A 12579-nucleotide genomic window follows, 5' to 3' on the forward strand; every position below is an offset into this window, starting at 1 on the left:
GAGAAGGGGACGACAGAGGATGAGATGGCTGGATGGCATCACCTACTCAATGGACATGAGTTTGCATGACCTCCGGGAGTTGGTGATGGACAGGGAGGCCTGGCATGCTTCGATTCATGGGATCTCAAAGAGTCAGACACAACTGAGTGACTGAACTGAACTGAACTGATAAACCTGATTGTTATGGGGAGGGAGGTGGGAGGGGGGTTCAGAATGGGCAAAACGTGTACCAGTGGAGGATTCATGTCCATGTTTGGCAAAACCAATACAATGTTGTAAAGTAATTAGCTTCCAATTAAGATAAATAAATTTATATTAAAAAAATATATATATATATAAACCTGATTGTATCCCTGGGAAGTTAGGGTAAATGAAGCTTGTAGGCTCTGAGAAAGTCCCTAAGGAGAAAATTGGAGTATGTCCCCCACTCTCTTCACTTCCTGATGACTCACTGAACACCTGAAAAAGAGTTTTGAAGCCTCATGGCAAGGATCACAAAGAAACAGACCCTTTAAATAGTTTACTTCACAGAAATCTGTGTGGGGGCTTATTCAGCAATAGGTGGGCTGAGTCTCCTTCTCGTATCTTCTCCAGAAAAAATTTGACATCAGGGAATCAAAGACCCCATGCCCTGGCTCACAGAAGAAGGTCACTTCACCTCTCATTGCTTGTAGGACCCCTGCCACTTACAGTTTGACAACCAAAGAGCAAACAAAATAAAAATAACAGTCCAACAAATGAGCTGGCACTCAGAGTGTGCTAGAGTCAGAATAAACAGAACACATGGCCAGCCTTTAGAACTGCTGAAGGAGACTGGCATCTCTGCCAGAAAAAAAAGAAATGATAAGAGCACTTATAAGGAGCTCAAGGACTCCCCTGGTGGCTCAGACAGTAAAGAATACACCCACAATGTAGGAGACCTGAGTTCGATCCTTGGGGTGGGGAGATCTCCTGGAGAAGGGAATGGCTACCCACTCCAGTATTCTGGCCTTGAGAAGTCTATAGACAGAGGAACATGGAGGGCTAAGTCCATGGGGTCACAAAGAGTCAGACACGACTGAGCAACTTTCACGTCACAAGGAGCTCAAGTACAATATCCCTAGAGAAGCCATCAGTCACCAGTTGAATCTGCCCCAAGTGACCCAGGACTTCACTAAAAGAGCAACAGTCACTTTGACACATTTTCAGGCCTTGAACACTTTTTCCCTAAAAGCAAAAATGATCTAAATTAAGATGAAGGAATAAAGTATATCAGTAATTACACTGAAATTTAATAAATTGAATTGACTGTTAAAATCAAGCTATCAGAGAATATAAAGAGACCTAATGCTAGCTATAAATTGTATACCCAACCAAGTCACTTAATACAAAGTTCTTGTTTAAAGACTGAGTTCAGTAACCCTTTTCAGAACTGAACAAATCTAGCAGAAAATAAAAACAAGTAATATCATGAGGAATATAATAGTTCAATCAATAAACTTGATTTAAGGCAGAGAAATTTTCATCCTTTGAATACAGAATTTACATTTTTCATATATCCATGGAATATTTATAGAACAATCATGTCCATCCATAAAGATAAAAGACTTTAAATGAAGTATGACACAGAATGATTGAAAGGGATATTTATGTTATAGAACTGTTTTATTCTGCTTTCTGCAACATTTCCCACTTTAAAGAGATTAAGATCTCAGGAACTAGAGAGAAAGACAAACCTTAGAGAAGAAACAGAGCCTTAAGCATTTTATTTCTTTCTGTACTCTGCAAACTGCCACCAGCTAAACTGGAGGTGAGATCAGGCAGAGGTGCTAATCAGTAACGGATGTGACATATCCACGAGAGAAAGTGGTTCGTGGCTCATCATTTCACCTGGAAAATCAGAGTTGACAACTTTCCACATGGCATGAAAGTCAGACAAATGAGATGGGTGCAAAGGGTGTCAGTAAGAGAATGAATAGCCCCTGAACAGCTCGGGGAGCCTGTAATGATAGAGATTTGCAGGAGAGGATGTGTAACTATTGGACAGAGTTCAAAAACTGGCCAAGAAGAAAAAAATCAGGCACGTCTGCAGGAATCTCTATGATGGGGGGGAAAGCTGTGTATATTTCCGAAGCAAAGGATGAGGAGTGGACCACATAGATGAGAATTATTCCATGGCATGAAGGAGAAAACTTTTGAGGGAACAGTGAACAGAGTTAATTCTCAAAAAACACCAGCACAAAATGAAAACTTCTGCTGAAAATAAGGGGGTATACCCTCCTAGCTGATGACTTTTAATTTTTGTGTAAGATTACCTCTAAGCACAAATACTTGCTTACTCCTTGGAAGGAAAGTTATGACCAACCTAGATAGCAAAAGCAGAGACATTACTTTGTCAACAAAGGTCCATCTAGTCAAGGCTATGATTTTTCCAGTGGTCATGGATGGATGTGAGAGTTGGACTGTGAAGAAAGCTGAGTTCCAAAGAATTGATGCTTTTGAACTGTGGTGTTGGAGAAGACTCTTGAGAGTCCCTTGGACTGCAAGGAGATCCAACCAGTGCATTTTAAAGGAGATCAGTCCTGGGTGTGCTTTGGAAGGGATGATGCTAAAGCTGAAACTCCAACACTTTGGCCACCTCATGCGAAGAGTTGACTCATTGGAAAAGACTGTGATGCTGGGAGGGATTGGGGGCAGGAGAAGGGGACAACCAAGGATGAGATGGCTGGATGGCATCACTGACTCGATGGATGTGAGTTCGAGTGAACTCTAGGAGTTAGTGATGGACAGGGAGGCCTGGCGTGCTGCAATTCATGGGGTCGCAAAGAGTCGGACATGACAGTGACTGAACTGAACTGGATGAAGTACAAATACTGTCAACAGAGATAATATCAACCTTCATGGAGACGGGATGGATGAAAGATAAACAATCCTAAGTCTCACTTTTTTAACATACTGTAATGGAGAAATCAAAGGAATTTGCCTACATTTAGAAATGTATATCTAGATTATTTTTCTGAATCAGGCAAAATGGGGTTTCAGAATGAGAATTAAAACAGGAAAAATATTAAGATGAATTTTACATATTCATACCTGTACTTATGACTTATGAAACTCTATCTGCTCTATCATATTTTTACAAGATTTTCCACCCTTGATCATGGACTTTATTAATATCCTGTAGCTTTGCCTGCATTCTAAATGAGATATTTCAATCTAATCATATGCAGATGGAAAGTTACAAAAAGCAGAAATGTTCTATAATGAGAAAAAATCCACTTGATTTATGAATTAGGAAATCATTTGTGGCCCTGTTAAAAATAGCATTTATTGAGCATTTACTGGTGATAAGTGAGTGTTAAACAATTTACATGGATTATTTTATTGCTTGATCCCCAAATTCTATGAGAATGGTTATAATTAACCCCATTTTCCAGTTTAAGAAACTTTTGTTGTTATTGTTCAGTCATTCAGTCATGTATAACTTTTTGCAACCCTGACCCCATGGACCCCAGCAAGCCAGGCTTCCTTGTCCTTCACCAGCTCCTGGAGCCCACTTAAACTCATGTTGGTGATGCCATCCAACCATCTTGACCTCTGTCATCCCCTGCTCCTCCTGCCTTCAATCTTTACCAGCATCAGAGTCTTTTCTAATGAGTCAGCTATTTGCATCAGGTGGCCAAAGTTTGGAGTTTCAGCATCAGTTCTTTCGGTGAATATTCAGGGTTGATTTCCTTTAGAATTGACTGGTTTTATTTCCTTACAGTCCAAAGGATTCTCAAGAGTTATCGCTAACACCACAGTTCAAAAGCATCAGTTCTTTGGTGCCAGCTTTCATTATGGCCCAACTCTCACATCCATATCTGACTATAAAAACTGTAACTTCAACTATATGGACCTTTGTTAGCAAAGTAATGTCTCTACTTTTTAATACACTATCTAGTGTTTGTCATAGCTTTTATTTCAAGGAGCAAGAGTCTAATTTTGTGGCTGCAGTCATCCTGTGCAGTGATTTTGGAGCCCAAGAAAATAGTCTGTCACTGTTTCCATTGTTTCCCCATCTATTTCCCATGCAGTGATGGGACTGGATGCCATGATCTTTGCTTTTGGAATGTTGAGTTTTAAGCCAACTTTTTCACTCTCCTCTTTCACTTTCCTCAAGAGGCTCTTCAGTTCCTCTTCTCTTTCTGCCATAAAGGTGGTGTCATCTGCATATCTGAGATTATTGATAATTCTCCAGTCAATCTTGATTCCAGCTTGTGCTTCATCCAGCCCAGCATTTTGCGTGATATACTCTGCATATATGTTAAATAACCAGGGTGACAATATATAGCCTTGATGTTCTCCTTTCACAATTTGGAACCAGTCTGTTGTTCCATGTCCAGTTCTAACTGTTGCTTCCTGACCTGCATACTGGTTTCTCAAGAGGCAAGACAGGTGGTCTGGTATTCCCATCTCTTTCAGAATCCCACAGTTTGTTGTGATCCACACAGTTAAATGCTTTGGTGTACTCGGTGAAGCAGAGGTAAAATTTTTTCTGGAATTTTCTTGCTTTTTCTATGATCCAACAGAAGTTGGCAATTTGATCTCTGGTTCCTCTGCCTTTTCTAAATCCAGCTTTTATATCTGGGTGTTCTTGATTCACGTACTGTTGAAGCCTCACTTGGAGAATTTAAAGCATTACTTTGTTAACATGTGAAATGAGTGAAATTGTGCAGTAGTTTGAGCATTCTTTGGCTCTGCCCTTGTTTGAGATTGGAATGAAAAGAACTTTTCCAGTCCTGTGGCCACTGCTGAGTTTTCCAGATTTGCTGGCATATTGAGTGCAGCACTTTCACAACATCATCTTTTAGGATTTGATGTAGCTCAGCTGGAATTCTATCACCTCCATTAGCTTTGGTCACCGTGATGCTTCATAAAGGCCCACTTGACTTCATACTCCAAGATATCTGGCTCTAGGTGAGTGATCACACCATCTAGATCATTAAGATCTTTTTTGTATACTTCTTCTGTGTATTCTTGCCACCTCTTCTTAATATCTTCTGCTTCTGTAAGGTCCATACCATTTCTGTCCTTTATTGTACCCATCTTTCCATGAAGAAACTGAGGTTCAGGGAATTAAGGAAGTTCTCTGGTGACACAGAACATGACTGACCCAAGGTCCAGCCCAGCACTCTTGACTCAAGAACCCACACACTTCACCAGCACATCAGCTGTATGAGTCGGTCATTAGGTAAGAATCATCTTGTGCTGCTAAAAATGAAACAAAGAGCAGTAAGAAGTTTGAAGATTTTTTTCTGTCTAATGAAGAGGAAGCCTGAAAGCAGGCTAACTAGGCTTGCAGTAAACTAGAGTAAACCCCTTGTCATCACAAACTATGTTCTTTTTAACTTTCTGCTCCAGCGGCTTAAGAAATAACCCTCATCATCATACTCCCAAGATTTCTGCCACAACTCCAAGCATGAGTCATTCTGGGCCAGTTAAAGGGAAGAACAAGGGATGAAAACAGCTATGGGTATTGAAGTCAAGCTCTTTTAATTAGCTAGTATATATCTCATTGAAGAAAACTCTTTTTCATGACCCCTCCAATGGCACAAGACACTGGAATTGTAATAGGGAACATTGCTTACCTTGAGTAAAATTAGGATTCTGTCAGTAGGAGGAGAAAGAATGTATATCAGATGGGCAACTGGCAGTCTCTACTATAAGTGGTTTCAGTGGGATAGAACTCAAAGTACAGTGAATGAAAAGTGAGTTCAAATAAAGTAAATTATATGTTTTCTTTTACTTTTATTTAAAATCTGATTTAAAAAAAAGCTAAAACATAGAAATGTACATTCTTTTGCCAATCTTTAGGTCTAGGGCCACACCTTTCCTTAGAGTACATGCCCACTGATTATAATTCTGCAATAACTTTCTTATATTTTTCATACGTATAACATCTCTCTTTTTCCATTTCTTTAAAAAAAAAAAACAACCCTCCCAGTTAAAATCAAAGTGCGAAACCCTAGATTTCTAGATTTTTCTGTCTTTTACAGTTTTTTTTTAATTTAAATAACAAATTTTCAGTAAATTTTTATTGCTTGTTTTCCAAAGTGTTTAAGTTGCTTTTGTAGAAATAATAGTGAGTTTTTCTGGTGTGTGCATTCATGAATTATTTAGCCAAATTATATAATAGCAAGTGCAGCTAACATACGATTTGGCACGCACATCAGCTCAGGCTAGCAGAAAATAAGGACATAAAAGGAGTAACTTACTACTCTCATTTTGCTTCCCTTGAGTATTCTGATGTTTTATAAAGGAGATAGAGAGTGTAATTGATCTAGAATGTGTTAATTGGCAGTTGGAGAAAAAAACTTTTATGTAGTTGCATTACTTACTCCTGTGCTAGTTTTTAAGTCTTTGTGGGTTTTTGTGTTGTTTTTTTTTTCAACTGAGATATGATTGGCATACAAAGAGTCCTGTTTTTAGTGTATATATTTTGATGAGTTTGAAGATAAGTATATTTCTGTAGAACTGTCACCATAAACAATGTCATAAACTTAACTGTCACTTCTAAAGATTTCCTCCCTCCTCTTTTTATGTTTTTGTAATAAGAACATTTAACATAAAATCTGCCCTCTTAACAAAATGTTTAGGTATATAATATACTAGTATCTATACATACTGAGCTGCACAATAGATCTCCAGGACTTACCTTGTAAAATAAAATTTGCACCTTTTGACCAACATCTTCCTGATTCTCCCTCCCTTGAACCACTCTGCCTCTGTGAGGTTGACTAATTTAGATTTCTGATATAAATGGGACCAGGCAGCGTTTGTTCTTCTAGGTCTGGCTTATTTCACTTGGTGTAATGCCCTCCAGGTCCATGCATGTTATTCCCAATGACAAGATTTTCTACTTTTTTTTAAAGCTGGATAATTGTATGTACATACCATACTTTTTTAACCAATTCATCCGGTGATGGATATTTCAGTTGTTTCCATATCTTTATTATTCTAAGTTATTCTGCACTTCACATGGAGTGTGGGCATCTCTTTTGAGGTCTTGATTTCAATCTTTTGGATATATACCCAGAAGTGAGACTGCTTGATCATATGGTGGTGCTATTTTTAATTTTTTGAGGAACATCCATACTGTTTTCCACAGTGACTATACCAATTTAAATTCACACTAACAGTATACAAGGATTCCCTTTTCTCCACATCTTAGCAGACACTTAGCTTTTTGTTTCTATAATAACCATCTTAACAGATATGAGGTGACATCTCCTTATGGTTTTGATTTGTGTTTCCCTGACAATTAGTGATGTTGAGTTCCTTTTCATATACCTACTGGCCACTTGTATATTTTATTTGGAGATATGTCTATTCAGGTCTTGTATCCATTTTTTAATTGTGTTGTTTTGTTGCCATTGAGTTATAGGAGTTTTTAACACATTTTAGAAATTACTCATTCTCTCCTATAAATAAATGTCAGTTGATCTCTGAAAAGTGCTAAATACCCAAAGATATGAATTGTTAGCTTCTAGAAAAAAGTAGAAATGGTGAAATAAATCAGCTGAGGTGTTTATTTCAGGTAAAAACAAAAAAATAATAATAAGTATCTGGAAACAAATGATAGATCAAAAATTTTTACTCATTTTCAAATGCTTGCTTTTCATGTTTTCATTTTTAATAAGTTGAGAAATTCACCTTATTATGCTCATTTAAGAAAACGATGTGAACAGTGAATAATATGTTTTGATTAGGGTCACAGTAACCTTTCTATCTGCTTGAGCTCCTACAGGGCTTGACTTCTCAGGTCACTCTGCCAACTAATGATAAGAATAGAAATTCAATTATATTTTAACCCTTACAATGGATATAGTCAAAATTTATATGCCAAATAATTAAATTTAGAATTTGCTAAATTAAGAGCAGAAAAGGGGAAATCACAGCAGATGTGGGAATGGATATACAGCAAGGAAAAGGAATGATTTGCTGATTAATTTCTAAAATGTGAACCAAAGCATCAGAAATTCCCTTTTATCAGATTCAGCAAATAGTATTGTGGTTATTGTGAACCAGATATAATGTGGTGTTACATTCAGATTTCAACTCTATTTCTTGTGCCTTAGTCTGAAGTATATACTAATACGTTTCTCAAACTAGTATTTATTACAAACTGCTTTGCTACATATTAGCTTAATAACTATAGTTCAGTTTAATTTGTCTTACACATACTTCATTCTCCTTTATTTCTATTAAACACAAATCCAAATAACACTTTACATGTATTCCCAATTAAAAATTGCAGATTTTACTTTAATTTTCCAATTTCTAATGATTACATAGATGGTAATAGATAATTTAACTAATAGAATCTGTTGTGTAGGTTACTAAAATTACTGTTGGTTCTATGTTAGATCATAAAGCAAAAATATGCTAACCATTCAGAATGTAAGACTAAGTTTCAATATGCTTCAGTTCAGTTCAGTTCACTTCAGTTGCTCAGTTGTGTCCTACTCTTTGCGACCCCATGAATTGTAGTACACCAGGCCTCCCTGTCCATCACCAACTCCTGTAGTTCACTCAGACTCACGTCCATCGAGTCAGTGATGCCATCCAGCCATCTCATCCTCTGTTGTCCCCTTCTCTTGCCCCCAATCCCTCCTAGCATCAGAGTCTTTTCCAATGAGTCAATTCTTCGCATGAGGTGGCCAAAGTACTGGAGTTTCAGCTTCAGCATCATTCCCTCCAAAGAAATCCCAGGGCTGATCTCCTTCAGAATGGACTGGTTGGATCTCCTTGCAGCCTAAGGGACTCTCAACAGTCTTTTCCAACACCACAGTTCAAAAGCATCAACTTTTCAGCTCTCAGCCTTCTTCACCGTCCAACTCTCACATCCATACGTGGCCACTGGAAAAACCATAGCCTTGACTAGACGGACCTTTGTTGGCAAAGTAATGTCTCTGCTTTTGAACATGCTATCTAGGTTGGTCATAGCTTTTCTTCCAAGGAGCAAGCGTCTTTTAATTTCATGGCTACAATCACCATCTGCAGTGATTTTGGAGCCCAGAAAAATAAACTCTGATACTGTTTTCACTGTTTCCCCATCTATTTCCTATGAAGGAGCACGTCAAGGCTGTATATTGTCACCCTGCTTATTTAACTTATATGCAGAGTACATCATGAAAAACACTGGGCTGGAAGAAGCACAAGCTGGATTCAAGATTGCCGGGAGAAATATCATTAACCTCAGATATGCAGATGACACCACCCTTATGGCAGAATGTGAAGAGGAACTAAAAAGCCTCTTGATGAAAGTGAAAGAGGAGAGTGAAAATGTTAGCTTAAAGCTCAACATTCAGAAAATGAAGATCATGGCATCTGGTCCCATCACTTCATGGGAAATAGATGGGGAAACAGTGGAAACAGTATCAATATGCTTATACACACCCAAATATGCTTTATTTTCTAATCATTCTCTAAACTGTCTGAAAAAAACTAAATTCAAATTTCTAGTGATTTATATTTATTAGACTCTAATTTTCAGACTTTTATCCCATTCCTATATGATTTAGTGGTTCACATAAACTGAGGATTAAGTGTATGCTAGCTATCTAGGGTCCTTAATGCACATCCACAGGAGCCCAGCTGGACATGACTTGGGTATTGACACAGGATCAACCCAGCCAGTGTATCTAGAGCACAGGTTACCAAGTGGGAGTTCTTTATCAACTGAGCTACCTAAGTGGGATATCTAACCTCTGCCTGAGATCATTATTTAAACCAAAATTATGATGTGTACATTTAAATTCAAAACCTCCAATTCACGGGGAGCTTACTATTAAGTGACAAATGTAACTTTTATACACGTTTCCCAGGTGGTGCAGTGGTAAAGAATCTGCCTTCTAATGCAGGAGACTGCAAGAGATGCGGATTTGATCCCTGAGTGGGGAATATCTCCTGGAATAGGAAATGGCAACCCACTCTAGTACTTTTGCCTGGAAAACTCCATGGACAGAGGTGGCTGGTGGGCTATAGTCCATGGAGTCACACAGAGTCAAACATGACTCAGCACGCAGTGCACATTCGTAACTTTTATACAACATTAAAAGGACTACATGTTGCTACTTTGCATATGAAGTTACCCAAACAAGATGAGAAAATATTAAGATGAGAAGATATAAAACCAAGGCTTTCACTGATGTCTGTAATTTGAAAATGTAATACGGTATTGCTGTCTTGGGCTTCCTTGGTGGCTTAGTGGTAAAGAACCTACCACCAATGCAGGAAATATGGGTTTAATCCCTGGGTCAGGAAGATCCTCTGGAGAAGGAAATGACAACCCCGTTCAGTATTCTTGCCTGGGAAATCACATGGACAAAGGAGCCTGGTGGGCTACCATGCATGGAATTGCAAAAGAGTTAGATGTGATTTAGTGACTAAAATGACAGCAATGTGTGGCTGAGCCTGGTCTATGACATGAAGAATATAAACCAAACAAACATGAGCTGTCAAAGCTGTTATCAATGAGGAAAGGTCACCTTGTTGATCAAGAGTTTTAGCCATAGTGCTTATGTTTTGCATGAAAGGTCTGGAAGTCTACACCATTTTACTGATTAAACCATACAAGTGATTTAGTTAAGGAAATAATAAATGAGTGGTTTTCCAAAGTTCTTCTGAATAGTAGATAGTTTATTTGGGGTTATTTTTATACTTTGCCAAAATATAAATAAATACCATTCATTTGATACTAAAAAGATTGTCTAAAACCACAAAGGAAGTAACCACAGACTATACTCAGTATCTACAAAGAACTTGGCAAATGGATGTCATCTAATAGATATTCAGTTCACAAAGATTCCCATTTATTTTGAAGATTATTTTTTTCTCCTTTGAAAGGAAGGTGCAAGGAACAGCAATTCCAAGCCTATGTCTCTCCCTGGGAACAATACAAAGACAAGGGCCAACTTCTGGATGTTTGACCTGTGCTTGACTTAATGCTCGGATGTTGCCTCTTGATATTCTTAATAGTTTTTTAACAAGAGGCCCCACATTTTTATTTTGTCCTGGGTCCCACAAATTTTGTAAGCGGTCCTAGTAAGGAGATTGGCTATGGATTGAGGAACAGACTCTGCTTTAGTTTGTCACCAGGATATAAATGAACAGAACCCTTTTCTATAGCTCTGTTTTTTCACGTTCTCCATTAATGTTTTGGCTCTAATTTCACTCACATCCTGCTTCCTAGTTCTCTTCCTGTTGAAAAAGCCATCAAAAAGGTCACCAATTTACTAACCCTAAGTGATATATAGTGATATAGTGAAGTCGCTTAGTCATGTCCGACTCTTTGCTACCCCACGGACTGTAGGAAGTCAACCCTAAGTGATAAGTAAATTGATATAAAATTGCCTTAACAATGCACGTTGTAGGAAGACCAGGTTAATGTCAATTGAGGACACTTTCATTTTTAAAAGCAAGATACAAATAAATATAATAAGATATAGCATCAATTTTTTCCCATAAAGGAAAAATTTACATTTTATCAATATTTATATTAGAGGAATTATAGCATTGTTTCAACGTCAGAAACACAGCTGAGTATACACTTATCTGTAGCAAACTTTGTCCTTTCTTATTTAAAAATATTTTTAAGAGTAATATATAATTAATTTCTTCATATTAGAAAATGCCCCAGTATAATAAAGTTTCAGACACTTTTAGAACATCTATTTCTATGTTTTGAGAGAAGTTTTCTGGTCAGAAATTTGTTGCCTTTTAAACTTCTTCAAATACAGAAAGTGCAGATGATAATCTACCCAACCCAAGTCATAGTTGCAGGAGGCCTTATTCTCAGACAAGAGAAGTAACTTGTTAGTGGTGAGATGAAAGTGTTAGTTGTTCAGTCTTACTGGACTCTGCAACCCCATGGACTGTAACCCGTCAGGCCCCTCTGTCCATGGGATTCTCCAGGCAAGAATCTGGAGTGGATAGCCTATTCCTTTGCCAGAGGATCTTCTGACCCAGGAATCGAATCCCAGTCTCTTGCATTGCAGGCGAATTCTTTACCATCTAAGCCACCAAGATGTTAGGTCCCCTCCCCTACTACAAGTCCTTACAATGCTTTCCTCTCACACACTGATGCCTAAAATCCTGTGCCTCAGACAGCTGGTAGTCACATATCAATAGCGATGGTGCCAGGCACTCTGCTAAAAGCTTTACCTATGCAATTCATTCAGTCCTTTCAACAGATGGATACTATTTTACACCTGAGGAAACTGAAGACCAAAGAGATTCAGCCATTTGCCTAAAATCACACAGTTGGTAGTGGCAGAGTTGACTGTTCAAATCTAGAAAGTTTGCTTCAGAGTCATTCTTGGGCAGCAGGTGTCACTGCCTCACACAAGAATTGTATTCCTTTTGTTTTTGGAGCTCTCACCCATTAAGGTGTAAATGCTTTTCAAAGAGACTGCGCTGAGGTCAGTCATTTATAACTGAGAAGGAAGAATGTGAGAGCCTGTTTGAGATGGTGGAAGAGATCCGGGCAACAATAGAGGCCAACGTGGGGAGGAAGGAGATGTGACTGGAAAAGAATCCTGCCCACCGCTCTCAGGC

Source organism: Ovis canadensis, chromosome 5 (genome assembly GCF_042477335.2).
Source record: "Ovis canadensis isolate MfBH-ARS-UI-01 breed Bighorn chromosome 5, ARS-UI_OviCan_v2, whole genome shotgun sequence".
Classification (NCBI taxonomy): Eukaryota; Metazoa; Chordata; class Mammalia; order Artiodactyla; family Bovidae; genus Ovis; species Ovis canadensis.